At 41.2% G+C, this 18,470-nt stretch overlaps 1 protein-coding gene across 2 annotated transcripts in view; it reads right to left on the reverse strand.

Moving 5' to 3' along the window:
- Positions 1-3,413, reverse strand: part of TMEM108 (transmembrane protein 108) — a 210,521-nt gene extending 207,108 nt beyond the window's left edge. For both annotated transcript variants that reach the window (XM_048511269.1, XM_048511268.1), the window contains exon 1: positions 3,287-3,413. The gene's annotated coding sequence lies outside the window, so the exon portion shown is untranslated. The remainder of the gene's footprint in view (positions 1-3,286) is intronic.
- Positions 3,414-18,470: the final 15,057 nt, after the last annotated feature.

Raw genomic sequence — 18,470 nt, forward strand, 5'->3', positions numbered from 1 at the left:
AAAAAAAAAGCAGAAATACAAACAGTCAAGATTTCTGTTATTGGGTTATTGTATACAGATCAGTTCCTAAGAGAATAAGAAGGCCAAGAGAAATGCTCCACAGAACCCTTAGAATCCTACAAAATAGGACTGGTAATTGCCAGTCTTAAATACTACAGAATGACAGAAAAGCAAAACAAAAGTGTCTCAGGAAAGATAACAGTGTCCCATGTGCTCCCAGAGATGCCAGCTAGTCACTGTACTAAGATAAACATTCTATCTGTCTATCTGTCTAGGCAGATAGCGATCTTTCTTTCAAGCTCAGGAGTTATATGGTTCTCTCCTCTTCCATTTTATACTTATCACCAGCAAAGTAGATTGGGCTGAGAGACCCAATCACCACATGCCCTGCCCCTGCTGGGTCACCCAGCAAGATTCAAGTCTGAGTGGGGAACCCAGGTCTGACAGAGTGGGGAACCCAGGTCTGACATTTTCACAAACATCTCTCCAGCTCCTGATGGTTCCCATACTCAAACAATAGCCATCCATCAAGGCAGACACATGGAAATGCCTTCGCATTGCCCACCCCATCCCACATCCCATCTACAGATGTGGCCATCCCTGATACTTCAAAGAGTGAACTGCAGTGATGAAAAGCATTCCTTTCTTATTCCACTGATGAATTTAAACAACTGTGGTCTGGAAGCCAGATTTTTTTTAATGCTCTCAGTTTTGCTGGGGAGGCAAGACCATAATATCCCTCCTTTAATGGCTGCTAATCTTTTGCTCTCTAACATAACGACCGTATCTTAGGTATACCACATTGAATAAATGGAGAAATAATGGCTTTCTCTAAAACAAATAATGTGTGTTTTTGACTTGTGGCACACTACCACTGATGCATTGAGATAACGTATCTCCTTGCAAAAAAAAAGTTTCATAGGTGACATTATCCTGTGCAATGGGTCTTATCCAAAGCAGAATGAGCTTAAATATGATACACCCTAATTTAGCTAAAGTGAGTCAGTAAGGACTAACTTAAATGTCATTACTTTTAATTAAACAGTCATGACAATTCTCAGTGGGACCAGAGATTTGGATTCAATCAGGCATGGAACCCAAATTTCTGGGACATCTGGAGAATCCATTTTTTTTCATGCAGAGCAAGAGATAAAACAAATGGAAGGGGAATAATCTGGTTGCTTCTCCTGTGCTGTAGGAAATATGCTGGTACTGACTGAATAACAAATAAAACTTTACTTCAGTACTACAAACATGTACATTAAACATGGATGACTGTTGGATATAAGCGAGGTGTTTGTCAACTCATGAACACTTTCTCTAACTGACTCTGGTAATAATAACAACTACTACAACAACTGAACACACCAACTGAACACAATAATAACAACTGAACATCAACAACTGAACACAATAATAACAACTACCACAACACCAACTGAACACACCAACTGAACAGAAGAACACAACATCTGACTCCAACAACCTTGTCCACCCTTGGAGAACCCCACAACCAGCAGCCCTGTCCTTGGAGTTGCAACAGGAGCAGGGACCTCCAGCAAGAAGGAACAATAGACAAATGGCTAAAACCTCCTTTAATGTCATGTTCTTAGTATTTCTGAAACTTTCAAACCTTTTTGTATGTTCACAACATCAGGGAGGTTGTTCCTGTCATTACTATTTTGTAGTACTTTGTAGTGCTTCTCATTATTGCTTTCTTCTAAAATTATTCTTTCTATCCACATCTGACCAGTATATAAAAAAACCCAACTCTCTGCTTCTTAATTGGATTATAAATTCTTTCTCTTCCTGAACCTTTAGAAAATTCCAGTAGAACTCTTGGCATCTAAAGAATCCTTGGAAGTCCAAGCTGCCACTAATAGGTTTTACCGTAATTAGCTTCGTGTTTGCACATTCAAACTAACTTTAAATGTATTTGCCCAAAACCCACCTGTGGCAACAAAGATGGAGTCACTACTTGGGGAGACAGTAGCTACAAAAATAAATGTTGCGGAATATTTATATTTGGTTCTCATTTAAGCAGATAAAATAGTGTTAGAACTAGAGTTTATACTCTATGCTGATTTGTACTACATAAGAGTCTCTGTGTGTTTACTTCAGCGGATTCCACAAATGCCATCAAAGAAATTTACTTAGAAGTTGGTTTTTTTCTTCATTTAAAAAGAATGATTTTTTAAAGCTAGTGCTCTATACACAAGGCTTATGTTAACTTTTACATTTTCATAATACTAAGTGGAATGGGGAGGGGGGGGTCATTTTTTTAAATGGCAACAGCATATATCTGAAATTCCCCCTGCTGTTGAGCTACTGAAGGCAGTCAAGAGAGACAAGACTGAAATATGAAATTGTCTCCAGAATTTTTGCAGGACAGACACTGCTTAATTTTACCTTCTTTTTCTTGCATTCTAATAAAAATACTAACAAACACACAAACATGTCGATATCACATACAGAGATGCTCTCTGCTTAGATTACATTATATCACATTACACGTTTACATTACACGCACCAGAGAAGCGTTTTGTGCTTGACTAGAGATTCATGTGTATTGCTCAACCAAACACAATCATCCTCTTTCCTTTTTGGGGCAGTGATTTTAATACTTCTGAGCATCTAGCGCTTACTTTGCATAAGGGTCTCAGTGGCCAATGAAGAGTCAAAATGATCTCCCTTAATATTTGGTCTAGCGCTCTTTGCTTTTTCCCTCCCCACCCTCCAGGATCCAGGCAAACTCTCCTACACTGGCTGCCTGAGAGAGGTACACTTGTCTGCCAGGGCTGCAGCAATGCCATTTTAAACGGCCGGGATTTCCAGATACTAATTCATTGCACAGCACACGGAACATCCATTGCGCTGGGAGAAGCCGCGCATCCTTCGACTCGTCCTTCAAGCCCAATGCAACGCCACGGATCCCTCCCTGCAGGAGGCTTCATTTCCAACCCCCCTGCCTGACATGCAAGGAGAAGCCCGCCACTCTTCCAGCTCAATTGCAGAGAGAAGTACTCCTTTCCCACACGCTATCCCCGCTTCTCCTCCGGTTTGGAAATACTCCTTGCTAGCAAAAGGGGTCTGCAAAGCTCTCCCCAGCAAAGACGCTCCCGGCTGAGAATATTATCCTCAGCAAACCGCATTGAATTGGTCATTGGAAACACACCCCTTTTGGGAAAGGAGGGAAGGGGGTTCCAGAAAAGCCCAGGAGCAGCCTTGCTTCTATTCCCCACCTTTTTCCCCCCCCACCTAATTTGCTAGCGGAGGTGCGCCTTACCTCAGAAGAAGCGCTGTTTCCTCAGCCGGCTGTGCAGAAATCAGGTCCTCAGTGGCGCACCGACCGAGACTCCTCCGGAGCCGCCTGCAATCCAGCGGCCCAATCGCACGTGTTGCCTGGCAGCTGTCACATGACAGAGGAGAGCCAATCCCTCGGTGGCTGCCCCTTCTGTTTCCCCAAGGGATGCTCTTCACAGCTCCCAGTTTGTTCAGGGCAGACACAATGGGGATAAGCCACAGGCTCTCTCGACCCGCCCCCCCCCTTTGTCTTCACAAGCCTGGCAAGGAGGAGGCACTGAGGGAGGTCAATGGGGGTCAGGTTGGTAAGAAAAATCCCAGCTGTGCAAACATCCAAGCAGGGGGACCCCTAATTTGGGGGGAGTCACTGGAAGAGCAGCAGCCATGGCTGGATGTCAATGATGGCTTGGCAACAGCAGGGACACAAGTTCTTACAGAGCTTAGAGGCAGGATTTGCAGGGGCTGTATTGGATTTACCATAATTGGGCCAAAATGGGAAATCCCAGGTTTAGCGGGCAAAGTTTGTAAACAGATAAAGAGTATCATGAGGAAAACAGATGCTATCAATAAACAGGAAAGGTCATAAGTACATCCTAAAGAACTGTGCAATCTTCAACTGGTGACAAACAATACCAAGTTCTTGTATCCATCTGAAAGTACAGTCTTATGCAGATTTATTCTGCTCTGAATCCATTGAAATTAGTGCTTTTAGATGGGAGTAACTGTACAAGATTGCCCTGTAAAGTGATAGTGTAGTTGCTTTCAGGGAGTCTGAAAATAAATATTAGCTTCAAAACAGATTTTTTTTAATCCTGAAAGGACATTTTTATAAAATGTACATTATTATGTAGGTCATAAACAGTATCTCTTGTAACCTCACACATTACAGCACCAAAGTAGCAATTTTCATGCAGGAATACAGTTGTGAGAAATTTTCCCTATGTGAGGGAAATATTCTGAGTTTTCAGTTTTGGATTTATACCCTGCCTTTCTGTCCTGTAAGGAGACTCAAAGCAGCTTATAAACTCCATCCCTTTACCCATAGCAGACACCTTGTGAGGTAGGTGACACTGAGAGAGTTCTGAGCGAACTGTGACTAGCCCAAGGTCACCTGGAAGGAATGTAGGAGTGAGGAAGCAAATCTGGTTCACCAGATAAGACTCCATCACTCATGTGAAGGAGTGGGGAATCAAACCCAGTTGTCCAGATTAGAGTCCAATAAGGACTCTGTTAATAAGGTAAAAATGGCAACAGTAATCACTGCTATTCTTTACAGATACACTCAGCAGTAGCACAGGTCAATTAAATACAGCTATATCAAATCAAGGCTGAACTGTCCCTAGAGGCTAAAATGACCAAACTGAGGCTATTGTACTTTGGCTACATTATGGGAAGATGACTCACCGGAAAAGACAATAATGCTAATGTAAACCATGCCAAATTCATTTCCATTGAATTGTAGGGCCAAAGAAGCAGGTGGTCTCTGGCATGAGCAGTTTGTTCATATAATACCAACTGCAAGAGTCCCATCACCACCCTCTCAGTCAGTCCAATCTTCAGCAGGAGAGGGAAGGCCCAGAGAGCTTCACTAACCGATAGTTTCCTTACAGGTATGTGGTGGGCCCAATGAGGGAGGGCTGGAAACTTCTTAACACACACACACATGCTATGGAATTGTTTTTATGCACATGGTCTCTGTAGCACATTTTAAAATGAACTTCATTCATTATGTGAAGGAAATACTTCCTTTCCTGCAAAGGTTAAACCTGCTGGTTTGACTGGGAGAAGCAGTTTAAAAAGTGCACAGGAAGAGTTTAAAACCTCATTGTCAACAACAATCCAGAATGTGTCAGCATTGAAAGATGTGTTAGCATTTATTTTTTATTTCATGCTGAAGGTTGATCACTGCAGAAATAGACCAGTGAAATTGGCTCATTCCGCACATGCAGAATAATGCACTTTCAAACTGCTTTCAGTGCTCTTTGAAGCTGTGCAGAATGGCAACATCCACTTGCAAACAGTTGTGAAAGTGGTTTAAAACACATTATTTTGCGTGTGCGGAAGGGGCCATTGACAAGAAATGTCCATGGTCTAGCAAACTAACACTAGACCAAAGACAACAGGAAAAAATGCTTTCAAAAACCATGGTGATTCTATGATGTGCGGGGCCGGGGGGGACATTTCACCATCCTTCACTTCCAACAACCCTGTTCTCTCTCTATTTTGGCCTAGTTAAGCCAACCTGCAGCTGCTTTTACACTACATCAGGAAGTGGCCTATAGCAATATGCCTAACTATTGGGAGCTTACATCCTGCTTTAATTAGAGGTACATGTTAAAGTTTCCCCAAAGAAGGCTTGACCAAAGTGAAGCTCTCATATAAGGGTTCAATTTTGGGTCAGGAGAGAAAAATGCTTGCCTTAGAGAAGCTGAAGGCCCTTATTCCAACATTCTGTGATTTCAGTGTGAATTATGCCACAATGGAAAACTTGCAACTGACAGGAGGACATATAAAATATATGACATAATTAGACTGTAAAGAAAGATTTTCCCCAAATTACCTGTGAGCCCAACAGTACATGCCTAGTAGGGACCATTTTAGGTTGGAAACAACAGCTTGGAAAGAGGCTTCACCTGAGCCCCATGCACCCAAGAATTTAATTTCAGAATTAACAGGGAGCTCCCAGCAGCAGTAGTTTATCGGGGGGGGGGGGGGGGGGTCTTGAATCCCAGGCACCACTTCTGGAGGTCAAATTTTGCATCTGTGCCCTGCTCCCACCAACTGTACCCCAGTCTGAAACTCCCTGTTCAGGAGGGCAGTTGAAAGCCAGCAAATGGGGCCAGCTAGGCTAGCCCCAACCCCAACTCCACCGGGAGGCTGAGTTTGCCACATCCGAACTACACATGGAGATGGGAGCAGCAAGGGCTCATTTGAGCCTGGCTGGCCAGTCCTCAACTACACCCCACCCAGCAGGGGTGGGGCCCTCAGTGCCCGAGAATAGCCTGGGCACCGTTTTAGGTAGAAATGCCCCTGCCCAGCAGTCAGGTTTGACAGACCTGGAAACAGCGAGATATGGTAGGCCCTTCACGATGGCTAAATGGAAATCTGAACCTAGGTTTCTGACATCCAAACCTGGTGTTCTGGCCATCATATCAATGTTCGTTCTTCCATTGCCTTCAGTTACTGAAGAGGCAATAAAAAGTAAAACAAATAATTGAGTGAGATTAAATCAAAATGCCTCCTCTACGGGAACTGAGCACTGCCACTTTTTAAAAAGTATCTGAGTTATGCAGCCTCAGCAGTTATAGCTTAGCTGGCAAGGCAACAGATAATGTTAGGAATGTGATTGAAAAAGAACATTAGACAAATGCACTTGGTGCAAAGGATGTCTGATGTAATAAATGATAAAACAGAAAAGATGTCAGATCCTAAACTATGTCTACGAAATATTTTTGCCCATTCCGTACATGAGTCAGTGCTGACCATTACGGAGCGCTGATCCGGAATCGCTCAAGGTACCTGGCAGGACAGCTCATGTTCTGTTCACTGTAAACAGGATGCCAATTTTTGTTGACTTTTCAACTTTTTATGAGCAGTTTAAGCCTGTTTGGTTGGTTGCTTTTCACATACTCAACAATACAGTACAGTATGGAACAGTACAAATGGCAGGATTTGATGCATCCTCTTTCTCACACAGTCCAATGAGAATTCTAGTTCTCTCTTTCCGTGTAAGACATGTTTTGTTGCATTCCACTAAACTGCCAAAAACTGTATTAATAAATGGTGAGCGGATCTATCAGTCAGTGACTTTAAATAAACACTCTGTCTAACCATTTAGTGTTCAAATGTTATCCCTCCGTATTATTGAAGTTGTTTCACATGTATGTTTTTGTACAGCCTTATGGAAGGTGTAGTTCCCCTCCTATGTCATTTACTTACTTGGTCTGAACATCCCATGACCCTGAGGAAAATCAACTGCTCCTACTGAGCAAATGCAGAAGTGCTTTCAAGGCACAGAAGTGAAATTCTGCCATCACAAGGAAATAAAACTCCACCATCAAACCCACTGGGCAGCTGCAAAGTTGTTTAATTTCTGTTCAGTTTAAATGACGGTGAAATGAAGAGGTCCCAGGTTAAGCTTGTAGACTATCATGGCTTACAAACACAGTATGGTTACTTGCTAAACCTGTATGGAATGAAATTCACAATATCCTGAGTTGGGCTAGAATTTGAAAGACTTATGTCCAAAATTCCTACTTAACCATGATATTTTGAGCAACCTCGGGTGAGCCACCTACTGATCTACCTTACAGGTTTGTTCTTTGCAGGAATGGCAGAAAACAACTTTTGCTCAACTATCTTTTTCTTTTGATCATCAGTGTCCGTGGATTTGTGTCTAGAAGTCCACTAAGGCAGGGATAGTTATTTGTTTGGTGAATGCTGGACAGAGATATATGAGAAAGGGAAGATGGTTAACTCTTCATTTTAGTGGAGAATAACATTTTCCAAATGCTCCCCTTAACTGATTACATTTATTTATTTATTTATTTATTTATTTATTTATTTAATTGATTAATTAATTTATAAACTGCCCTCCCCCGAAGGGCTCAGGGCGGCGAACAGAACAAACAAATAGAGCACAAATAAAATCAAAGTTAAATATAGCTCTATATGCTAAAATTAACCCCATTAAAATGCAGCATCCTAATATCAAAATTAACGATGGCGACCTACTAGCAATCCCCTAAAAAGAAAAAGGGGAGGAGAAGGGAGGGGGGGGGATGGCAGGGTCCACAGATGTTATAAGAGATGTTATATTGATCTTCCATTACAAAGACTGGAACAAGAGCAGTTAACTTGCTGTAGACCACTTCACAAATGTTTATGGTGTATGCTACATCTGAAACGTAAGCATACACCTAAAAATGCAGCATGTGAATGCAACGTACAAGTGCTTGGAAACACTTGTATATCAACAGTACACCAATTTTTGAGTATACAATCAGCAGGAAGTTTGGGTTTTGTAGCTATGTAATGTATGATGCAGTCTATGCATCAGTTTTCCTTCTTGAAAGATTTCCCCAAGAGCATACTATTAGGGATCTTCTTGCTATCATTTAGATTTGCATTTTGCTCTCTTGGGCTCTGTAAAACCTTTGCATTTGAATTCACCCCCTTCTGCTCTCCAGAAGACCAGGCTACATTCATTACCTGCTGGTTTCTTGTTCATTGCACAGTTCAAGGCAAACTGCAGTTAAATACAGTTTTTTACCTTTACAAGGCAACACACTGTTTTAAATTTATCTTTCTGTATAAGCCATCAGACGTTGTTCAGGGAAAGCTGCAAATTAACGAATTCAGGCTTTCTCGGTTATTAGGCTGTGTCAGCACCAACAGATTTCTTTGGAGTCTCACAAGTTCCCTTTATGCAGCACTGATGCTGCCACTGGAGAAAAACAAAGCCTGCAGTGCTCCCACTGCATAGAATTCTTTGGTCCCTATTTTGTAACTATTGGTAGAACTGTCATGGGCAAATAGGCTGAGGGAGAAACATGGAAAGAATCTTCCTCTCCTTATGGTACATGTTAGAAGTAAGGGAGATTGAATCACTTTCATTTTCCTCCACATACATTTTTGTACAGCCTCATGGAAGGCGCAGTTCCCCTCCCATATCGTTCACTTACTTGATCTGAATATCTCATGATTTGGGGAGAATCAATGGCATCTACTGAGCAAATGTAGAAGTGTTTACAAGGCAAAGAAGCAAAATTCTACCATCACAGGGAAATAAAACTACCATCAGACCTACTGGGCAGCTGCAAAGTTGTTTCATTTCTGTTCAGCTTAAATATGATGAAATGAACAGGTCTCAGGTTAAGCTTGCAGATTTCTTGAAGAGGCCAGTGGCACGCCCTGTAATTTCTGAGAAGCAGCAGAAGGCAGCTGAGTAGTGAGAAAATTTTTTTTTGTATCTTGTTGGGGGCTTTCCCCCATCTCCTTGGGTATTATAGGCCCATGTCTGCTTGAGACTGAGGTCCAGGAAAGCAGGCAGGAATTATTACTGCTGCTAGAGCCAACCGTGTCTTTTTCCACCCAGAACATTTTAAACACCATGCAAACATTTTGAAAAGAACAGTTCTTGGTTTTTTCATCTGCATAGCACAGAAAAAATAAAGCATTTCTGGCAAAAATAGTTCTTTCCTTTTTTAACACACCATCGTATTTTTGAAGCTACAGAGATTAGATATCCAAGGCCTTGCTGATTTTCATTTCACGTCTACATTGCTTTGAAGATACCTCACACAATTTTTTTTAAAATGGAAAAACGACACATTAGTCAGGCAATACTGACTTTATTAGTACATAGCAATGACAGAAATGGTGGGCAGTTGCAATGCTAGATGAGGAAATGTCTGTAGGACACTTCAGCGAATTGCTGACAGCATGGAGATGTGGCAGAAAATGGCAGGCAGCAAGCAACAGAGATATGAAAGTGAGAGTTTCAAAATAGGGTGGAAGAAATTAAATGTTTCCTGATTTCCACACAGCAAGCAGGAAGCATTTTGAAGGAGTGGGATCTGTGCGAAGTTTCTCCACAACCCGGGTTTTATCCTGCCCTTAACCCGTGTTTATTGGCCCATGTGGAAAGGGTCTCAGAGTCCAGGAGGCAGGCATAACTGACCCCCCCCCCTCCCGCCAGGGCCATAAAACAGCCCTTTGTCCCTGTGTGACTCCACAGATGGGAGCTGGGGACTGTGATTCTCTTGTTGGATCGCAGCCGCCTAATGCGCCTCACATATATATTTATTTCAACTACAGTCAGAGACCAGCATATACAAATAAGCACACTGTTTGATATGTTGCACACAGCATATACAAATAAACACACTGATGTTAAAATACAAATATTGTAATGCACCTCACAGCCGGGGCCATTCTTTTGGCTGCGGCTGCAAGGCGTCTTAAAACAAAAGATTCGCACATGATGCGATTCTTGAAAAATCCGGATTGGGGGGAGATGCAGAGTGGACTAGCTTTAGGTATGGGATCCATGCAAAATTACCACCCAACCTGGATTTTATTCCACCCTTTACCCATGTTTATTGGCCCGTGCAGAAAGTGTCTCAGAGTCCAGGAGCTGTTCCTGCCCATTAGAGGCAGCTCCTGGATGTTTCTCAACCACCTTTTCTGCAGTGATGTTGTCTGTCTGATGAAGAGGTGTCTGTACTCTGGTCCACGACAGCCCATGGCTGGTTATGTAACAAGAGAACATATTATATGTGCGGATGTCAACTGTTAGTTGCAAAGAAAGAGGAATGGCTTCATTTTCATTGCCCGCATTGTCCTGAAAACATTTAACTCCACAAAGGACATTTCCAAGGCTGTTGTCAGTTGTTATCCAGTGAAAAATCTTTGTGCTGTAAACACATTATTCCAGACTCAATAGTTCAAATGTTAAAATCATGTTTCACTGAAATATTTTTAGAGAACTCACAACAATGCAGCCGAGGCAGTGTATCAGTTCTTACTTTAAGGTGCCTGACGCTAAATTCACAAGCTCCATGGAGATCTCTAATTCAGAGAAAGACATGGCCATCTCTCAACAAAAGTAAGTTTATGCAGCTTGTACGATTTCATTGTGAAGGTAATGAATCAGCTAGAGAAACTCCACATTATGCCTAACTGCTAACATATGCTAGAATTCCAAATTTCCAGAATTTCTGCTCTGAAGCCATGGCCAGACTATAGAGTCAGGATTGTCCAAAGATCAACATTAGAAGTCAAGACTGTGCCAAATCTTAAAGCAGGAGCAAAGGTTGCAGGAAAGTCCAGAGATCAAGATGTCAAGATTCAAGATGTCATATAAGGAATGAGTGACACACTGGGGCCGGCAGTAGGGTTTTTGATCAGACAGGGATGGCCAGTGTTTCCTGGGGTTCTTCACCTGGCTTCCTGCTTCAGAGAGTCAATGGGCTTTCACAGGTGGAATCTCTTCAGGGCTCAGAGTTTCTTGTAGCCTGTGGAATTGCCTCAACTTCAGCTTCATTGGCTTGTCACATGGAACAATAACTCTCCCATTGGCTTGCCATATAAGGCAGCGACTCTCATGTCATGTAACTTGATGCCCAAGCCCCTTTTGAAGAAGAGCAGCACTGGACAAAAACGAAATTTGCAACTACTAGAAAGGTAAAGAAAAACACTGACGTATAATAGTAACCCTTCTAAAAAAGAAGCAGAAGGAACATTGATATTGCATGGTTTCTTGGTTATTGGTGAAGTCATTAGCCAGGACAAAAGCTCCTTTTGCTTCTCGTTCAAAGCTTTGCTCAGTGTTCAGAATGACCATGACCAAATATTCATTCATGGTCTGAAAGCTGCAGCCAGAAAGAAACCCATCCAATGGACTTGGGTGTTTAGAACTATCAATATAAGCAATGGATTTTGTAAAAAATATAATGAGGCATAACAAACAAAACAAAAATAGTGAGGGAAGTTTTCAGAAAGGTATACCACAAGATAATGGAACTGGCTACTAGCCTTCTTATGCCTTTTACAAGGCATAAAACACTCTAGTTGATAGCCTAGCAACAGCAATGAACTGTAATTGCAAACTGGAACTACAGAGCTTCATGCCCAGTTTCATGTGCTCATGCCCAGGTTGCGAGCTTTCCAAAGGTGTTCTGGCCACCCACTGTTGGAAACACAGTGCAGTACTAAACAGCATTACAGCCTTTTAATTCTATTGAAGCTAATCAGCTTAGAAAAGTGCAACACTGCTTAGGACGTTCCTGCAAATGTAGTTCAGAACAGTGCTGAATAATAAAGAATAATAAAGAATAACAAAGAATTCTGACTGGCCCAAATCAGAAATCACCACATACAACAGGCTGCAAATAGGTGGTGGTCAACTTTGCTCGGTAGCCCTCAACATGTTGCTCTGAGGATTGGAAGATGTTCTCTTGACACATCCAAAAATGAGACTGGCACTGTTGGAGCTGAGTGAATATACCATCTGGCCAGGAGGGCATCTGTGATCATAAACTAGCAAGGAATACTTTATGCAATCATCAATCCTGGCTGAGTGTAAAGCTGAACACACTCAGACGAAGTCAACTTTAGAAAAAAGAAAATGGAGTCCTGACACTGAGGGTTTTCCCTGCCTACGGAATAGAGTGACATGCAGGACACAAACTGGGAGATGATTCCGGTGCGCTGAAGCTTGTGTGCCTTTCCTTTGCTGGACTGGGTGACCGCACTTTTCCCAAAAATAGTAATTCATGGAAGAATGAAGACAAGACATTAATATTCATAATGTAAAGAGAGGGACATTTCCCCCCCCCCCCCCCCGGTTGTACTTATTAATCCCTGAAACCTGCTGATGGTGTTTCTCAAATCTTCAAAGTTCCAGGAGTTCTATCTCTGTTCCAGTTCTCCTAAAAACTCACTGGAAACAATGTCTGAATTTTTATGAACAGTTAAGGTAGTGAAAAGAGCAGAGTGCTCTTTAGTTTTCTTCTTTCTTAGTCTGATGTAATTATTTCCTCCTCCGCTGCTTCCATAGCAGTTAATTCTGATCCTCCCCCACACTTGCCATGTAACATGATATTATTAAACACTCTAATAAATGATAACTGAAATAATACTACTAAAAGGCTAAAAACATTTTACTTCATTTACTGTTGAAATGCTTTGGATTATAATAGTAGTGGTACAAATATTTGTGAAATACAGGACGTGACTAATAAAATATAATTATTAAATTCTTGACATGCCACTTTTTTCATAATAGGATTGGAAGCTTTTCTGTTTTTTATTCACCTGTTTCTTTTCCATTTGAGTTTTAATTGAGTCATTCTTTTTCATGTCATTAAATTACTTTTATACCAAAGACATAACCAGGTTCTCAATCAGAACTTATATGTATTTATCCTGTTGAGAATTGCCATGGATGAAAGGGGGAATGATTTTTTAATTCCTCTACACTGACGCCCCCACCGTGCTATTCCTAGTGGTCCCTGACACTCGGCAGTAGTATTTTGGGGGTACTATGGACTGCAGTGGGTGGGGGAGGTGGGCAAGTCTTATTCTGCAGATGAAAATCATTGCCATCTACAAAAATATTGAGTACATGCAAGGCTAAATTTGTTAGGGAAAAGTTCCATTTAGTTCACAGTCCCTTCTTCCAGGTAAGCATGCTTGGGAATGCTGCCATCATGTTTTTGAAATAACAGAAGGAAAACAAAAAAATGTCTTAGATACAAGTTTAAGCGCTTATTTTATTTATTCTCTCCTTTCTCCATGCTCCATCCCCTCCATCTCCTCTGAAATACATCAGGCTGAAAAATGGTGATTGGCTCAAAGTTGTCCAGTCAACTTCATGTGTAAATTTGAATCCAGATGTCCCCATTGGAAGTATGCAATCCTGATCATGATACCTGTGTCTGAGATCAAGAAGCTCACCCCAGATTTACCTGGGCTGGTGGAAGTTCCCAGGCAGGCCAGACAGGCTCCACTGGTAGCTGGAGAAACTACAGTGGACTCTGGAGCAAGCCTCACCTGACAGCAGGCAAGGTAGCACAGAGAGTCCTGCCTCTAAGCAATGCCCACAGGCAATTCCAAGCTGAAGCCAGCAGCACCCCCACCCCTTCAAGCAGCATTTTAAAATGTCAAAGCATCAGCCACGTTAAAAAAAATACTTGAAATCAAAACAGTAAAATCAATGTAAACCAGCAACTGCCTCTAGCTATTCTTCCAGTCACACAGAACAATCGTTGAACGGATTCTTCATCATGCACTCTGATCCCAATTTAATAACTTCAAAAGTGGTTTGGGTGACAAGTGTGATAAAGTTCTGCCTCGCTGCATCAGAGGGAGAGGTGAACCAGTAAGGACCTTTCACCAGCCTGCCTTGGACCAGCATCCATTTGATTCCACCCAGAACTTTCTTACAGAAATTAGCAAAGAGCTAGTGTCTCGATGTACTTGTTTTCCTTCTTTTCTATCACCTTTTCTTTTTGTACCATATATTGTAGGTGTTACTCCCAATTATTTAAAAAAACTGCCTTGAAAGCAATGGAAGAAAGGTAGTATACAAACAGAGGTGTAGGAGGGCAAAATGGCGCCCGGACCTGCTCCCCACCAGCACTGGGGCAATAGCTCTCCTGGCACAGCTTCAAAAAAGTGTGTTGTGGCACCTTAAAGGTTAACCAATCTACTATCTGGGCATGGTGGTCAAGAAGCACCTTAAAGATTAACAAAATACTTACACAGTTGTCTCTTTGAAGCAACTTTGAAGTATTGTCTATTAAAAATAGCTTATTATTACCTGAGTTCTGGCCAACTAGCACTTAGTTCAGATGAAAGGAAATGCTCCTTCACATCACAAGCAAGTATTCTATCTTATCCTTCCAATTCAGTCCTTCAAGGCAGCTTAACAAAACCTAAAACTATGTAACAGTTAGCAGTAAAAAAAATGACAAAAACTCAGCACAAATGACACAAACTCAGCACATGATTTTATTCTGCCAGGTAGTGGGTGGAGCTATAGCAAAGTGATTCCAACCTCAACTTTCACTGTAAATAGCTTCTAACCTTACTATAAGACTAAAAATCAACCTCTCATTGTCCCACATCCACGTATTCCTACTCAACCCCTTCCCACTCTGCTTATTGCTACTCATCTTATTAACCAAGTGAGTCCTTTTAGCATTCACCCAAACTGATCCTTCCCAACTCTTCTTTTAATGTTAGAAGCAGGCTTTTCCTTGGAAAGTCAACAGATCCCATGTGAAGCATTCATTATATTCCTGATTATGCTTTCATGCCTGATGATGAAAAGGGAGCCCTTTTCTCATTATTCTGTAAACGCAGGAGATCATCTGGGAAGACAAATGGAAATGTATATTGCACATAATGGAGTTTGAAATCTTCACTAGGAAATTATTTCAAACAGAGCCAACAAGAATCCCTTTGTTTGACAGAGCTTCAGAAATTTCATGGTGCTATGTGGTGCTATTCCGTATCACATAGATCCCAATGATTTTGTGGTTTTTGAAATCAGCAATCCCCCATCCCGTATCTCTTACAAATTTCAAAACACCATACATCTCCATGTCTTAAAAAACAACTTGCAATGCAGAATTCAGAGAGGAGGGTTCTATTGCCTGCCTGAAGGAACTAGGAAACCCTTCTTTGGTATACAGATTGAATATGGCCAACTGGATCAGGCTATTACCTGCCTGAAGGAATGAGGAAACCATTCTTTGATACACAGATCGAATATGGCCAACTGGATTGGCTCTGACTTCAGGATATGTAAAAGAGATGTCTTTCTAGGGGAGAACTGGCCAGAAGACAGGATGGCTGGAATCAACTACAAATGGATATCTTTGAAAATTTAGAATAACTCAAAACAATGTAGATGTGAGGCATAGCAAAACTTACAAGGACTCTACATGCTTTGTACTATTTTACGGGAAAGCCAAAGGCATATCCCCCTTCCCTTACTATGCAAATTTCTGAGATTTCCTTTATTACAACTAATCTTCAGAAGCAAAAACTTGTAGAGCCAACCCAATGCTGCTGGTTTTGAAGTTAATGAGCTCCTTATTTGGATAGTGAAGTCTTACTAGCTTAGAAAGTAAGAAAGCAATTATCTAGCTTTAACAAGTGAACAGGAAAATGCATAAAGAGTTATTCAATTCTTCTCCCTCGGGACTGCATAATTAGTTTTAATTTTTTATAAGAATTTTGAACTTAGCTTTTGTTCTGTTCCTGTAGATGTAAAGCTGCAGGTAGAATAGTAGCAGATATGTACCGTTGTTGCTGTGAATTTTGAACTTCTGAGTTTGTGCATTTAACTCTACCTTCAATTTTTCATTATTTTATATCCCATTATTTTAGCAAAACAGGTCTGTGGGCCAGACTACTTATTATGTGTAAGATCTGAGATGGGAACCTGATGTCTATTCTACCATTAAAAAGTAGCCATACTAACGTTGGGGTAATTTGCCCCCTGCTCGGAATAGTTAAAGGTTTTTGTATTTTGGGGAAAAAATAGTACTGGAAGAGGGGATTGGGTTTTATAAAATTATCTATGTGTGATGAGAATGGAAGGAGAGAACAGAATGGCAATATAATAAGGGATAACAGCCAATAATGAACTTGTGGAACTCACTGCCATAGAATGTAGCAACGGCCTCTAGCAATGATACCTTTGACAAGGGATAAGACAGATTCATGGAGGATAGGCCTATCAATATTTATCAGCAATGATGACTAATCAGAACTTGGAGTTCAGAGGCAGTATATTATTGAATGCCAGTTTCTGTGTTGCAGAATTGTTAAGAAGAATGCCAGTTGCTAAGGTTCTGCAGCAAGGAAAGGCTTTGGCCATTGCATTCTTGCTTTTGACCTCCTGTGGAATCCAACTGGCCACTGTAAGAAGCAGGATGCTTGTCTAGATGGACTACTTCTAGATAATTTCCCCCCTTCTGTGAGATAGTGTGCCATAGGCATTAAGAACTGGACTTCACCCTTGATGAAAACTTCATTCTTTTGGTCCTGTTCAAAGTCCAAACTGATTGTTCAGATGAATTTTGTCTCCTTTGTTGGGAATCCTCCCACTTTCCTAACTTTCAAAGGTCTCAAGAATAGCACAGTCAGTAATGTCCTACTATTCTGTAAAATGCAGGCTCCTGCAAAGAGACACGCTTTTGATCTTCCATCTTCAGGCAGCTAGCCCGGTATTAATCATTGGAACTTCCCTTCAGAATTGAAAGTGTTGCGTCCTCCTCCTTACCGATGTTTCCTTATTTAAGCAGGAGACATGCATATTAAAATAATAATAAATAGGCAATAAATTATTAAACAGTATCAAGCAAGAGGAGAACAAGATGAAAGCTGGTTGATGCTTTCTGTCAGATTAAAAGCATTGACTGTGAACAGCTAATGTAATTGGCCAGGATGGTGGGTGAACTGGAGAAGACCAACAAACAAAGAATGTGAAATATAGAAACAACCGAATTTGTTGTTGGCCTACCTTTTTGTGGTATAAATTCCCAGTGCCTTTTCAGCTCCAGAAAAAAAACTAAATTAAAATCAAATTGACGAAGTATTTCACAAGTGAAGAGCCAGACCAACCATTGGAAATGGACAGAACAGACCTTATATCCTCAGGATGTGATTGAAACTCTCCAAAAACCGTGCAAAAGCTGAGAGTTGCATCTTCAGCCACAAGAATCTATCGATACAATTCTCCCCCAATGACAATTTATAAAATCCCATTAATGTGATACATATAATTTATAATATGTATAGACACACCACATTTAATTAAACATCTATCAGTTGGCTACCACATTTAAATATACAAAACTAAAAATTCACAGTAAAAATACGAACTATGCAGCAAGACTTCATTATGCAAACTATTGTCAGTTAGGAAATATACCTAACGTAGAAGAATGAGAAAAAGAACACATGGATGTGAAATTTTTGTTGAACTAACTTGTTTAATTAAATTTTAACAAAGTAATCAACTACATTATCTCCTTGGTGAACACTGGTGGTCCTGTATTACCCAGTGGGGAGACAAATAATGGTTACCAATGTGTATGTATCCCACTACTCCACTAAGCAAAATTTGGGACCTTACTCCACCCAAAGGCATTTTCCTCTGCTGTAACTCAAATACAGTGGTAACTAACAATTATGCAAACATAAAGACAAGCAGAAAGCCAGCATGGTGTAGCAGTTAAGCTGTTGGACTAGTACAGTGGTTCTCAACCTTCCTAATGCCATGACCCTTTAATACAGTTCCTCATGTTGTGGTGACCCCCAACCCTAACATTTACCCATTTTACAGATGGAGAACACTGATGCAGAGAGTCTTAGGCGACCCCTGGGAAGGGGTCATTCGACCCCCAATGGGGTTGCCACCCACAGGTTGAGAACTGCTGGACTAGTATCTGGCAAATTCAAGTTTAAATTCCCACTCAGACCATGGAAGCTTGCGGGGTGGCCAATTACATACTCTCAGCCCTGATCTTGGCTAGTATTTGGATGGGACACCTCTGAGGAATACCAGGGTCATTATATGGATGCAGGCAATGGCAAACCACCTCTGAAGTCTTGTCTTGAAAACTCTATGGGGTCACTATAAATCC

The sequence above is a fragment of the Sphaerodactylus townsendi genome, linkage group LG11 (assembly GCF_021028975.2).
Source record: "Sphaerodactylus townsendi isolate TG3544 linkage group LG11, MPM_Stown_v2.3, whole genome shotgun sequence".
In the NCBI taxonomy this organism is placed as follows: domain Eukaryota; kingdom Metazoa; phylum Chordata; class Lepidosauria; order Squamata; family Sphaerodactylidae; genus Sphaerodactylus; species Sphaerodactylus townsendi.